Source organism: Cupressus sempervirens, chromosome 3 (genome assembly GCF_028749045.1).
Source record: "Cupressus sempervirens isolate cs-2001-9-10 chromosome 3, ASM2874904v1, whole genome shotgun sequence".
NCBI lineage: Eukaryota > Viridiplantae > Streptophyta > Pinopsida > Cupressales > Cupressaceae > Cupressus > Cupressus sempervirens.
The window spans coordinates 135,555,409-135,569,268 of record NC_143120.1 but is presented as its reverse complement, the minus strand read 5'-3'; the positions used below and the strand labels follow the sequence as shown (position 1 = coordinate 135,569,268).

The 13,860-nt window shown below is 33.0% G+C and overlaps 1 long non-coding RNA gene across 1 annotated transcript; it reads left to right on the top strand.

Annotated features, from left to right (window-relative positions):
- The first annotated feature begins 10,962 nt into the window (after positions 1-10,962).
- On the top strand, positions 10,963-13,559 carry LOC149565125 (uncharacterized). Its single transcript, XR_016361477.1, has 2 exons — positions 10,963-11,050; positions 13,311-13,559. It is a non-coding gene; the product is annotated as an uncharacterized LOC149565125 (long non-coding RNA).
- The last annotated feature ends 301 nt before the right edge of the window (positions 13,560-13,860 follow it).

The window sequence follows — 13,860 nt, the reverse complement described above, 5'->3', positions numbered from 1 at the left end:
TATGACCTGCACTCGATGGTGGATTAATGACACCAATGAAGTCTAGCCCTCATTTCATGAATGGTTGGTCCACTTGAATAGGTTTCAAAGGCATTGCTGACAACTTCTCTTTACTTGCAAAAATTTCACATTGTTTGCATTTTCTTACCCAAAGATGCGCGTCTTTGAACACGCTTGGCCAATAGTAGCCTGCCTTCATCACCTTAAGAGCTGTAGCTCTTGGCGAGAAGTGACCTCCAGTTGGTCCTTCATGAAACTGATGCAAAATATGCTCAATCTGATCTGGTTTTATACATCTCAGTAATACACCCTACAGATCTCTCTTAAATAAAATACCATTCATCAAACAGTAAGGAATAGCTTGTAATCTGTAATACCTTCATTTTGATCTCTACAAACCTTTAGGATAGTGTCTTGTTTGCAAGAATCTTGTCATATCTTCCACCCAATTAGTCTGAATATTGTGGACATCAGGCTGTTCCTCATCTAACATGGTCAAAACAACATTATTACCATCATTTAAATCATTATTCCTATTTCTAGCTAGTTGTTCACATAATCCCTTACCTCTAACTAGCTTGGTTACATTGATTTCAATATTGTATTCCATGGCTTTTGTAATCCAACTTGCTCTTTTAGTATTCAAATCTTTATTGAGCAAGAAATCCTTAACAGAATGATGAGCTACCATTATTTTGATCTTATTATTGGAAAGCATATGCCTGAATTTTTTCAAACTTCTAATAACAACAAGAACATGCTTTTCAACGAAAGAATAATGCAGTTCATAATCTTTAAGTCCTTGGCTGAAAAATGCTAATGGCTGTTCAAAACCTTCATCGTTCTACTATACTAACATAGAAACAATAGAATCAATGTTTATGTAAGCATATAATATAAAATCCTTAGAGAAATATGGATTTAATAATGTGGGAGTAGTAGCTAAAGCTTCTTTTATCAGTTCAAAACTGCGTTTACCTTCCTTAGTCCAGCTGAAAATGATAACTTTCTTAAGCATAGCTATTAATGAGATCAATAATTCAACAACATTTGGAATAAATCTTCTTATAAAATTGATTCTACCTAGGAAACTTTGCAATCCCTTTTTATGTGCTGGAAGTGGTAGAGCAAGAATTGCACTTACTCTTTTCGGTTCTATGGTAATACCCTCTTTTGATACAATGAATCCTAATGTCATGCCCAAACTACGAGGGCAAAAACACACAATTTTTTTTGAGATAAATTAATAATTATTATAATGCTCACGTTTGATAAGTTTGCGATCACATTTTAAGTACAAGTTCTTTACATAGTTAAATTAATACTCTCGTTATTAAGTTGACATCGACAATAGCTACACTTTAACTTTACAATGATAGATTAAAATAATTTGAACAATAATATATATAAGTCTTTAAGGTAACTACGTAGAACAAATTACCTTATCGCAGTAGTCTAACATAACTTGTTATGTGCACAAACATAATGATTAACTTTCTTAACAACTAGACTAAATTTACATTTAATCAAAGTTTTACTAACCATTATATAAATGTGTAACATGCATCGATTTGCAAAAGAATATCACTAACTACGTTACTAATCTGATCAAAACTATTTAATATTTATTATCTAAACTAAAGTAAGATTTAAACTAAACTAACTTTAATTTAAAAGAAAACGTTTGCAAAACTAAACAAAATTATATTTAAATATATATTTAGAACACTAACTAACTTAACTTAACTAACCTAAACTAATCTAAATATTTCAGAAAACATAAGAAATAGAAAGGAACTTATACTTTAATATAACATTGCACTACTATAATTTAAAATAAACCTATAATAATTGACAAAACATTTTAAATTATATAAAACTAACTAACTTACACTAAAATCAATTATCTTAAAAACTAACTAAATGTTATATACTAACAACTTAAAACTTATCTAACTAACTTTACTTTATACTAATCTTAAAACTAATACCCACAAAATCCTAACCTAGTACTAAACTAACTAAATCTACAACATAATATTAAACTGACCTATCTTAAATTAACTCAACATAAAATAAACCTACACTAACCCCTAACACTTCTAACTTAATCTAAACCTACACTAACCCCTAACATCTACTTCCCCCCCCCAACCTTATACAAGCTACAACCTAACACAAACTCCAGCGCATTCCCAAAATGGTGCACTGCCCAATATTGCGCTGACCAAGGTGGGAGCGATCCAAGGACAAGTGGGAAAAAACATTAACATAAACTACATGTAGTCTCATCACATTTAAGGTAAAACCCAATGCATTCCAAAAGAATTTAACCACTGCACAAGGAATGAATGGGGTACAGGGTGATGTACAGGGGTGACGTCACCCTAAAACAACCATCCTTGACTTTGGTAAAAACAAATATAACTTTTTAAATATAGTTCAAATCTGACGTCCACCAAGGAAGGTGGAAAAGTATTAATTACAAAAAGTTTTATGGGTAGCAATATAGATATTTAGTTTTAAATTATATTATACACATTTTTTTTTCTTTTTAAATATCAATATCAATTTAGTTTTAATTTTCAAAATTTTACAATTGATTTAAAAGAGAATCTTGAAGAGAATATTCTCTGTTTCAAAGGGCAATTAAATTGTTTTCCCCATACAAAAGGTAGAGAGTTTTTACTCTCTTGAAACCCATTTTTAACAAAAAATTTCTAAGTAAGGTTTACAAGGCAATGTATATATATATATATATATATATATTTATATTTATATATGTTTTGTCTAAATTTTCTAAGTATAAAATTTTTAGTTGATTAATTTAATAAGAGGGGTTATATTTTTTTTCAATAAATCTAATGGGACCTATTTCAAATTAAATATACCAAGGATTTGAATGATCCATTATAACTATAATGCAAGAATTGTTTTGCTTCCAATAATCCCGAAAACTGAACTTACATTCATAACATAAATTTCATTTTCAACATAAAGAAAACTTGAAATTCTACTTAATTAAACCATCATCATTCCATCCTGATGAGCAATTCAAATAACTGAAATTACAATTAAACCACATGATAAGAAATAATACTCAATCACCAATTTCATTAGCAAACCTGATTCAAAGGCTCAGTCGAGAAAGAATCAGGAAGAAAACCCGACTTCGTTGCCAATCCAACAAAGTTTGAAATACCAATTTACATAGGATATCAATCCCAAATTTCAACAATAATAATTGAATTTTCTTCATGACCCTCATCAAGGGATTCATAACAATTTCTGCAACACATTTCTAGAACCAAGGAGGGAACAAAATTCTGATCAGGTGACAACAAGCATGACCAAGAACAATTCAAACATGCATATTCACACAAGGTTATCACAATATGATTCACAATGAATCGACACTAGGGAAAGGTGGATTCTTCCAACCAGGAGAAGTCAAGCACAACACCAAACAAATGCCCAATCGAGGCTATAAACCAAGAACTTCCGTTCTTCTATTTCAACATACCATAATCATACAAAGTTTGTGCTAACAGGTAGGGGCCCATAACACCCTACCCTTTCTCCCTCTTCTCATCCTGAGAAGAGACTCTACACTGGTTGGAGTCCAACTAAACAGACCTTTCCCAAAATTGGTCACTTCTGCCCTATCCAAGGGTGAGTAATACCAAAACACCCATGCAAGAAAATCTCAAAATTTCAAACATAAACATGAAAAGAAATCATCCAAAATAACATGGTTTTCAAATCTTCCCAACATACCCACAAACCTACAAACATCCAAACAACAACAAGGTAGCATAAGCATGAAACAAACATGAAATTTGAACAAGGGAGACGAGAATTCCTACCTTCACAAAGAGGTAATGGCAAATGAAGAAGTTTGAGTAGAGCTTTTCCCTTCCTTGCTTCAATCTTCCAAGACTCCTCTCTAAATGTAGAGATTGGGTAACAACCTCCACTAGTCCAAGAAGGGCCTCTAAATAGGCCTCAAACTCAACCACCAAAAGGATCAATAACTTCTCCCACCCACTTACAATTCTAGAAACTCCTAACTCAACCCACACCGCGGTTAAACACTAAGTGGAGGTGGGGTGATGAAACTCATGGTAGCCATAGTCAATTTTCGTACAAAGGCAAAAAGAGACTTTTTGAGTGGCCTCAAAAGTCAATAAAAGGGGCTTAGGGGTTGGGAAAGACCCCCAACCCATACCCATACCCTTTGGGTATAATTATTTCATGTTTTAAGCCTTAGGAATAGGTTTAGAGCCAAACAAAGCTTAGAAAAATAATTAAGACCAACTAACAACTCTAAAATGCAGATTAAGCACTAATTTAGATTAGGGATGACTAAACTTGATTAAGGACCCAATTAGCAAAAAGACACTAACTTAGTCTGACTTAGGTCCAAAGGTTACACAGTTAACCCTAATCAGAAAACTGAGGGACATAAACAATTCACGAGTGTCAAGCGACACCATAAGAACACAGTTATGAACATTAACATTTACTGATCACATCAAGATACATACATACATCTCAATTTAATTACGAACAACAAGGTTTCCAAAATTAGCACATAGAGATCAGTTTTGTTCCTCCGTCAATTTTCTTGGCTAAAATATCTGCACACTCATTGCACACATCAGTAGTCTCGAAAATCACATGTACATATGTATATAGACGTATCAGGAATCACCTAAATTAAAACATCCATCTATAACAAAATCACGGTTCCTCTCATCCTATTCAATTCTTAACCATTTAAAATATCTTAAACCAAAAATGTTAATCCTATATTTTTACGTAATTCATCAACATACATAAACATAAAACATCAAATGATGGACATCAAATATCTGAAAATAACATCACACAACATGAAATAATATGATATGTTCAAGTATCTGATAATGTCTCGACATCTTGAGTCGTGAGTATCAAAATGATAAAGTAACAACTAAGGCTACAAAGGGTCAGGGCGAGGCCTCACACCTAACAATTTACCTTCCTGAACAAAAAAAACACTTTTCTTGGGATTCAATGATATACCATATTCCCTACATCTTTTGAATATTACCTTCAAGTGCTGAAAGTGATCTGTTGCATTCTTTGAAAAAATAGTGATATCATCAAGATAAACTAGCACAAACCTATACATTAAATTCAAGAAAGCTTTATCCATTGCTTTCTGAAAAGTTGCACTAGCATTTGACAATCCAAATGGCATCTTTTGATAAGCCATAGTGCCCCATTTGGTGGTAAAGGCTATTTTAAATCTGTCCTCTTCTTTGACCAAAAATTGATTATAACTAGAAAAACCATCGAGCAATGAGAAGTGTTTTGAACCTTAAACAACTTGTAAGATTTGCTCCATTGAAGGTAAATGATGTCTATCCTTCAATGAGGCTCTATTTAAATCATGGAAATCAACACATAATCTGATTTCTCCATTTTTCTTCCTAACAGGAACCAAATTAGAAACCTAAGAGGTATGCTTAATGGGAAATATAATATTGCTCTCTATTAATTTATTCAGCTCCTTAATCATAAGAGGTTCTAACTTGGGATTAATTGGCCTCTATTTTTGCCTAACCAATTTTGCACCCGGTTTTAACTTAATGGTATGTTGAGCAATGTTAGGATCAAACCCCTTCAAATCTGAAAAACTCCATGCAATAATATCCTAAAATTCATTGCATAAGTTCACAAAAGTTTGACGCTCTTCAGGGGTACATACCTTGCCAAGTTTGAGCTTCTTATCCTTTGTAATTTCTATCTCTTTGTAGTGTTCTTCCTTGATCTGCAAGCTGGATTTATCCTTTTTAAATTGATCATCAGTATTAAAAATAGATTCTAAAGTCACCAAACCTTTAGGCATCTTATTTGTCCTTAACTAAATAATCTGATCCTCATATTGCTCCTGTAATTTCTATTGGTTAGGTTGAGAAAACTCAACTTCCTCTCCTAAAAAATTAACAATATGTTGATCAGATTCAAAAACTTGCCAACTTTCAGTGTTATTTGGTACAACAAGTCTAACAACCACTTTTACATGATTATTTCCTTTGTTCTTTCTGATTTCAGTAGGAATATCATATTGCACAATTGCAACAAGTCTATCAGCATGCTTATTCTGATTTCTAGGAATAGATTGAAAATTAAAAGCTTCAAAACCTTCAATTAAATCCCAAAAAACATGCTTATAACTTTTCAACAAATCATTTTTACTAGCATGAACGCTCCTAACTTGATTAACAATTAGTTCAGAATCACCATATACTTGTAAGCAGCCGATACCTCTTTTTATGGCCCATTTTAATCCATTTACCAATGCTTCATATTCAACAACATTATTGGTACAGCTGAAAGTAAACCTGAAATATGCGTAATACCTTGCATTTGTTGGTGAAACCATCATGCAACCTCCTCCATCACCTATTTTGCTGTGTGAAACATCAAAAAGTAATTTCCATACCTCATTACCCTACTGTTCTACATTTAAATCTGTAGTTTTCATGACATTTGGCAGAAAATCAGTAGTCTCATGAATAACGTAATTGCCCAAACTTGGTTCTTGAACCTGTGATTCTAAAATTTTAGCATTTTCAGCAGCCCATTCATCTAATAATATATTAGGAATATTGTCTATGGGCGTTTTGGACTCATAAACATCATTAATTTCCTCTTGATCAAATAAAATAGCTGCTGTACTATTTTTAGGAGCAACAACATTATGTTCAAGGCAATCTTTAGCAATAGGTTTAGATGGAATTGTCACCTTAGTACTGTACCTAGTGCAGAAAAGCATATGAGACCAATCAGTAGACATAACCTCCTATTTTGGCTATAAAATCACGTGATAGACATGTGGAAAAATAGGGAGGTAGGTCAATGATGTATATATCCATGGGAATCGAAAAACTAGGACAAGCATGCAAGGTCAGATCCATATTCCTTATAACTCCAATTGTCTCAATGGCTGTCTTGTCTAGCTGCATTAGCCCCTTTTCAATTGGTTCATATTTAAGGCCTAGTTGGTCTACTATCTTCTTTGGCATAACTGAGCTAGTGGCACCTGAATCTATCATGCAATTATGAAGAAGGTATTTTCCAATTATGACCGTGACATAAAAAGGTGGTGGCTTGACTATTTTGGCTAGCTATTGTGAATTATTAGCATTTGCAGCCATTAGAACTGTAGGAGTTTGCTGGGCCAAAGCATTATCAGATTAGGTAAGTGACTATAATGCTTCCCGTAACATATATTTTTGACCCAGGAGTGCTAAAACATCCCACATAGAGACATGAACATGAGTCTTCTTCAAATGCTCAACAATATTGAAATTTTGGGTACTAACCTTTGACTAATTCTTTGGTACAGTAGGCTCTTTTTGCTATTGTGATGGCTATAAACTCGCTTTTTGGGCTTGAGTTTGCTTTCCTTGCTATCCTTTTGGCACATACTACATTTTTTCTGCACCTGATGGTCTTGGTTGAGTGTTATTAGCATTGATCTACTGCTATTTTAACTAATTAGCTTATTGTTGTATATTTTCAACTTGGGTCTTTGACCTTGTTCCTGCTGATACAGGCTTCCAAGTCTAATTTTGATCAAAATTCACTGCTATAACATCCTCATCTTTAGTAAAGTTCATTAGAGTAGCATTAGAATTACCTTGTTGCTGTACTTGTTCATGATGAACCTCTCCTTGGTTTGTTATTTGCTGTTCTTTCAAAAGGTCTCGCTTCCTTGCCTCAAGTCCATACGCACCATCCAACCAATAATGACCAAAATTACAAGTATTGCACCATTCTTCATCATGTGCATAGTTGTTTTGAGGAACAATTACCAATTCCTTTGAATTTCTAGGAGTTGCATAATTGTAGGGCTGACTGGTCCTTTGACCATAATTTCTTTGCTATCCTTGAGGTTGTCTTTGCTAGTTTGAACCCGAGGCCTGATTAAATTTCTTGTTTTCCTGATAGGAAGCTTGATTAGGCCTATTGAATTGACCTTTTTGTCTCTTCAAATTTGTTATCTCATTACCATAATTTTACAATGTCCTCATCATACTGTCACTTTTCTCAATTAAGCCTTGATTTTGCTCTCATAACTCTCTAATAGGAGCTGTAGTAGGATGCTCTTCTGCTGCAACTTGCATATTAAATGCTGGTAATGCTAGCATAGGTGGAATTATAGCCAATGGTGGTATAACAGTTGGTACAATCTGCTGCATTTTAGTTGAATAAGGCATTGGAGGCCTTGGAGGTAGCTTGCCAGCTTGTATTAGGTTGTTCTTAGCTCTTACAACAATATCAAATGCATCAAGCAAAGTACATCCTCCCATAGATTGTATCATAACTGAAATATCACTGTTAAAAGCCTTTAAATAAAATAAGAATGCATAATCATTATAAGGCTTCACAGTTGCTAGAATTCTATCCCAAGTTCGCTAAAAACAAAAATTAAAATAAGAAATATGCTCATTAGGATGCCTCTTAATGGTAGTAAGCTATTCAACCAAAGAAAGATTATCAGACTTATCTTCAAACTTGCTAATCAGAAAGCTTCCCAATGCATCCCATGTGGCAATTGAATTTATTGCAAGACTTTTGAACCAAATTAATGCTTTACCTCTGAAAGATACTACTAATAACTTTAAGGCCACATCTTCATGCTGAACTTGGTGTAATCTGCAAAGGGTAGCAATATCCTTAATATGTTCCACTGCTGAAACATGATTTTCACTAGTAAAATATGGCACACTTTTCAATGCTACTAGTGGAATATCATGATGGACAACAATCTGTAAGGGGCTGCCAGCATTGAAAGCTATAAATGGTAGATTTCAAGCCATTTGATGAACTGGTGGTACTTGTTGCTGTACTGCAAATGGCAATGAAGGTTTGATAGGCTAATTTACCTTTCACTAATATGTTTTTAAACCTATAACAACAGTTGTAGTACCACTTGTAGATGCTAAAAATACAAATTGATCCTTTGGTAATTGCTCAAAAATGGGCACCTCAGATTTAGAATTATCACGAACACTTAAATCTTCAGGAAAACCAATACCTTCAATGACTATCTCAGATTCTTCAAAATTTGTTAGCTGTTCTTCAATTGTAGGATATTCAAATGCTAAAAAATTTGATCCGGATGGTGAAACTGACATTCCCCTTGAAACTACTAGTGTTCTTCTTCCTCTTGTTGACCTTCTGGGAGCTCTTCTCATTAAAAATCACAAAAACTACAACTGAATCTGTGATAAACCTTTAAAACAGAGTCACCAGGTGTTAGTAAAATACATTAAAAAAGGCTGAAATATTGATGTTCACACCAAAACAACAGTAAAAAACTTGTAATTCAATGAACTATGAAGTAGTTCGTTGTCCCACGGGCGTGCCAGAAAACTGTTGTCAATTAGGATTACACCTATAGCAAGATGTAAAATCTAGCTATCCTGTTGAAACAATGGAAATGCTATCGGGTGGTGGGTTGTCCTAAAACAAGAGAAGAATCTCTAGAAACTAGGCCGGTTCCTAAATTGTGATCACCTAATCCTAAATTGTACTCGAGATAAGGGTAAGAAATGAGCAAACGAATAATGAAAACTAATCTAAATGAGTTGCTACACCAATGGTTTTAAATGTGACTTTGACCACTTTAGCACAAACTACGGAAGACAATTAATTCAAAATACTCAAAAAAACACATAATCACAAAAGTGTTTCTATGTAAGGACTGGAATCTCCTACTTTGAAAGGGACACCTAAGTTTCACCAATTTTTTGCAAGAAAACAATAATAAAAAACATAGACCTGCAATCATATGTATCACGATTCAAATCTGCAACTAGGAGCGTACTAAAATGAAGGCGAACACAACATTAAAGTAAGAAATTCACAAAATTGCACAAGAATCTATGAGAAGGAGCTATTGAATCTTTATAATCAATGCTAGAAAAATAATCTTTGCTACAAATGCCCTTACAGTCAACTCAAAATCTACAATGTGCAAAATTTGAATATGAAAGAAGGTCCTCAATAATGAGGTGAAAGTACAATATATAGAAAAAAGCCCTAACTCAGATTCCAAAATCATGCCCAATTTTTTTTTCCCAAAAATGATGAAAACTATGAAGAAGCCTCTGAAAACTGCTCTCAATCACCTGCCCAACTGATGGATAACTCGACAACTACATCTATCTCCTCAAAATCATGCACAAAAGCTCAAACTTGGATGGACTAAGTAACCCACAAAAATAACATGTAAAAAATGCTCATAATTATGCAATATATGCATAAAATAAGCCCTCAATCTGAACTGCATGCATAACTGATCATAACTGCTCCATGGACTGTTAAAAATATCATCAAATAACCCACAAATATGCATGTGAAACTGGAACTGTACTTGACCTCAAAAATATCCCCTATTAACTGAATGTCCTCTTTGCTCTACTAAAAGCTCCTTGCTTTTAGGCATTAAACTCATATAATTCCCTTTAAATAATAAAATCAACGGTTTTATAATTATAACCACTTGATTTTATTAATTTTACAATCAAATCTTTTTATTATATTTAATATTAACTTGTTTATATTTTATTTATCAATTTTTTATTTATAAACACATTAATATTGAGTATAATAAAGGGAATTAATTCTTTTATCTTTATGAATATTAATATGTTTATATTTTGTCAATTTAAAACATATCAATATTAATAAAGATAGAAGAATATAATAAATTATAAAACTTTATTAGCTATATATATATAAAATGATAATTGATAGAATATCATCCATTTCATACACATAAAACTAATAAAAATAGAGTCTCATAAAACACATGACCATAGTTTATGGCATGGACCCGAAATGCAACTTCAATATAGCAAAGGGCATAATGTGAAATACGTTCAAGCCAAGGTAAAAGGCATTTGTTTCTTTTTTGTGTCTTGTTTGCTCAAATACGTAATAAGGAAGAGATAAGGGTTTTTTCAAACCCTAGTCGCCATAGATGAGGGTCTGTAATTTTTCTCCATTTGCTGGTGCTATTTTATTTGCTGCATGGTCACTGATTCTACTCATTGTATTGCTATTGGGCATGATTTTTTCTTATATTCCAGAGTTGGTAGCTCAGATCTGAGTTCTTGGATGCCATATTTTAACCACAAGTTCTTGGGCATTTTAATCACGACACTAGTATTCCTTTGGCAATAGATTCATGTTATTACTAGGCATTTTGGATGCCATGTATGATGCAGATTTTCCCTTTGTTGATGGACGACTTTTACTTTCAGTCTGGGCACAATTTTGAGTGTGGGTTTTATGCTATATTTGCTATGGTCAATTTTCCTGTTGGAGTTTTATGTTGGATGTTTGTTTATTTTTTTGTATACTCTCTTTGGATCCTTGGCATAAATGAATGCCTTGCTGTGCTCAAAACTTCTTAAAATGGGTTTGAAAGCTTTACTTTCTTCATACTGAGTGGCTTCATTATGAGATTTCTTGGCTGGAAATTGCCATTTTATGCTAGATGACTGCCATGAATGCTTTTCTCATTCGAATGCCATGAATCTCTTCCATGAGGGTTTGGATCTTTATGGGTTTACTATGTTGGATAGATCCTTGTGTTGGCTAGCTGTAAGTTACTCTTTATCCTTCATAATTTCAGTATTCATGATATTGTATGAGGTATTGCTGGTTGTAAAAAAGGAAAAAACTAATTCCTCATTGTGGGTGTTTGCTTGCTGAATTTTTTGCCATGAAATTTGATGATTAATGCTTATTTCATTAGTTGTAGCTACCATATTCTGCTGAAATTTGAACATTTTCTTGTTAAGTTTGGTTCCGAATTTCATGGTGTAGTTTATAAAAAAATCATGATCTATTGTCACCCTCAATCTATGTAGAAAAATTTGCATTTGTCTTAGAGGAATTAATGTCTTTGGAAAGCTTATGATCCATAAAATCTCTAGTTTCAACAAGTTGTGCATTCTCAGAATGTAACTTCACCTTAGCAAATGAAATTGTACTAAGTCTACATTTTGCTAGCAAAATCAATGTACTATCAACACTTTGATTGTCATTACTTTGTACCATTTTCTCTATCTACCTTTCACTTGCCATGCTTTCCTTTAAGTATCAGGGTCATTATCTACGACAGTAGACATTGTATCTAGAAAAAGTAAGTGTTAATTATTTTCATTTATGCTATCAGTTGGGCTTGGGAATTCAGCATTGATTTTATTTGTCTAATGTATATAAAGCCATATTTCCCCCTTATGGTATCATAAGCTTCTTTTGCTGTAGCTGAAATTTCTTAAAATGGGTTTGAATTTCTTTGATTAGTTATAGTTGGATGTTCTTTGTTCACTGTCATTATGCAGTTTATTTACTAATTCTAGTTGCTGATGTTGTAGAAGTAAATGTCAAAAACAAGCAAGAGACACCCCAACCACTCTTTTATCTATTCATCCTGTCATAAAATATTTGAAAGGGATACGACTTTTCTTGAAGTTTTCAAATTGTTGTTTGGATATGCATAACCTTTTATCTTTCACAATGAGAAGTAGTTCTTTTACACCCAAATTCTATTTTTTTGCTACTATTATTCCTCTATCAGTCGGCTCAACAATATGTATTAATGATTTTGCTGATGTTGATACTCCTATTTATCTGCATTTATATTTTTTTGTTGCATATTTTCCTCTTTTTCTATTGATTTGGCATTGATAATTAGTTCCGACTGACCTTGTGACTAATTGCATATGTACTTTCTTGATATATGCTGAAATGTACTTATAGAAATACTTGAAATTCCTTTAGCCTAAGACTTCCAACTTTACATGTCCTCCATGATTCGATCGGAAGGTCCCATACCTAAAACTTATGTATGCCCCCTCGACAATCTCCTCTTGTCCTTTTCCTTTGCCACTACATGATTCAACCAAAAGGTTCCACACTTGTATCGTATGCATATCCCTTCAATGATATCTTCAAATCTTTGGTCTTTTCTTGAACAAACTCAGCCAAAAGGCTTCATGCATGTAACTTATGCATAATCCTTCTATAGCCTCAAGTCTTCATACCTGTATCTTTACATGGAACAAACTCATTAGTAAAAGCATGTTTCATCTTCTTCCAATTTTTCTTGCCTTCTTGCCTTTTAGCATAGTTATCTAAATAACCATGTTGTAGAAATAATAGAGTATAGATGATAGAAAAGTTTTCCATTGCTCAGTTCATATGAATTGACCCGTTTCTTCATTCATTTTTTGTAGGTCTACTCCCAGATGGGGATGTGGGATTAGCCCTTCGACAATAAACCTTCCATTTAGGCAATGGATGCCTTTCCTTTTATCTCCTTATCAGTACTTTTCTATTTGTACAATGTGTTTAATTCAGATATTTATGTTAGGAGCTAAGTGCACTAGTAATATCTAAATGCATTGTATTCAAGTACTGTGTAAACATGAACATTTTGTAAAATATTTTTTGAATACTTGAATAAAAAGAATATTATTTTAGCACTTGTATCTTGAAAAAGTGATCAATTCTCTTGTTTATGATTCTTGTACTTTTCTTATTGCATTATTTTCGTTCTGTATTGTATATTCTCAGCAGCTAAACATATTTAGTTAGTAGATAAAACATATTTAGTTTAGCATAAAACATAACAATTTAAGAGGCATGTTAAATTGGTAATAGGTTGATAATTATTATATTAGTTGGATAACTAATTCGTCCCCCCATCTTGGTTACATTGGTGGACTATATATTCTAACAAATGGTATCAAAGCATTAAATCCTTGAAGGATAAGCTTAACAAAT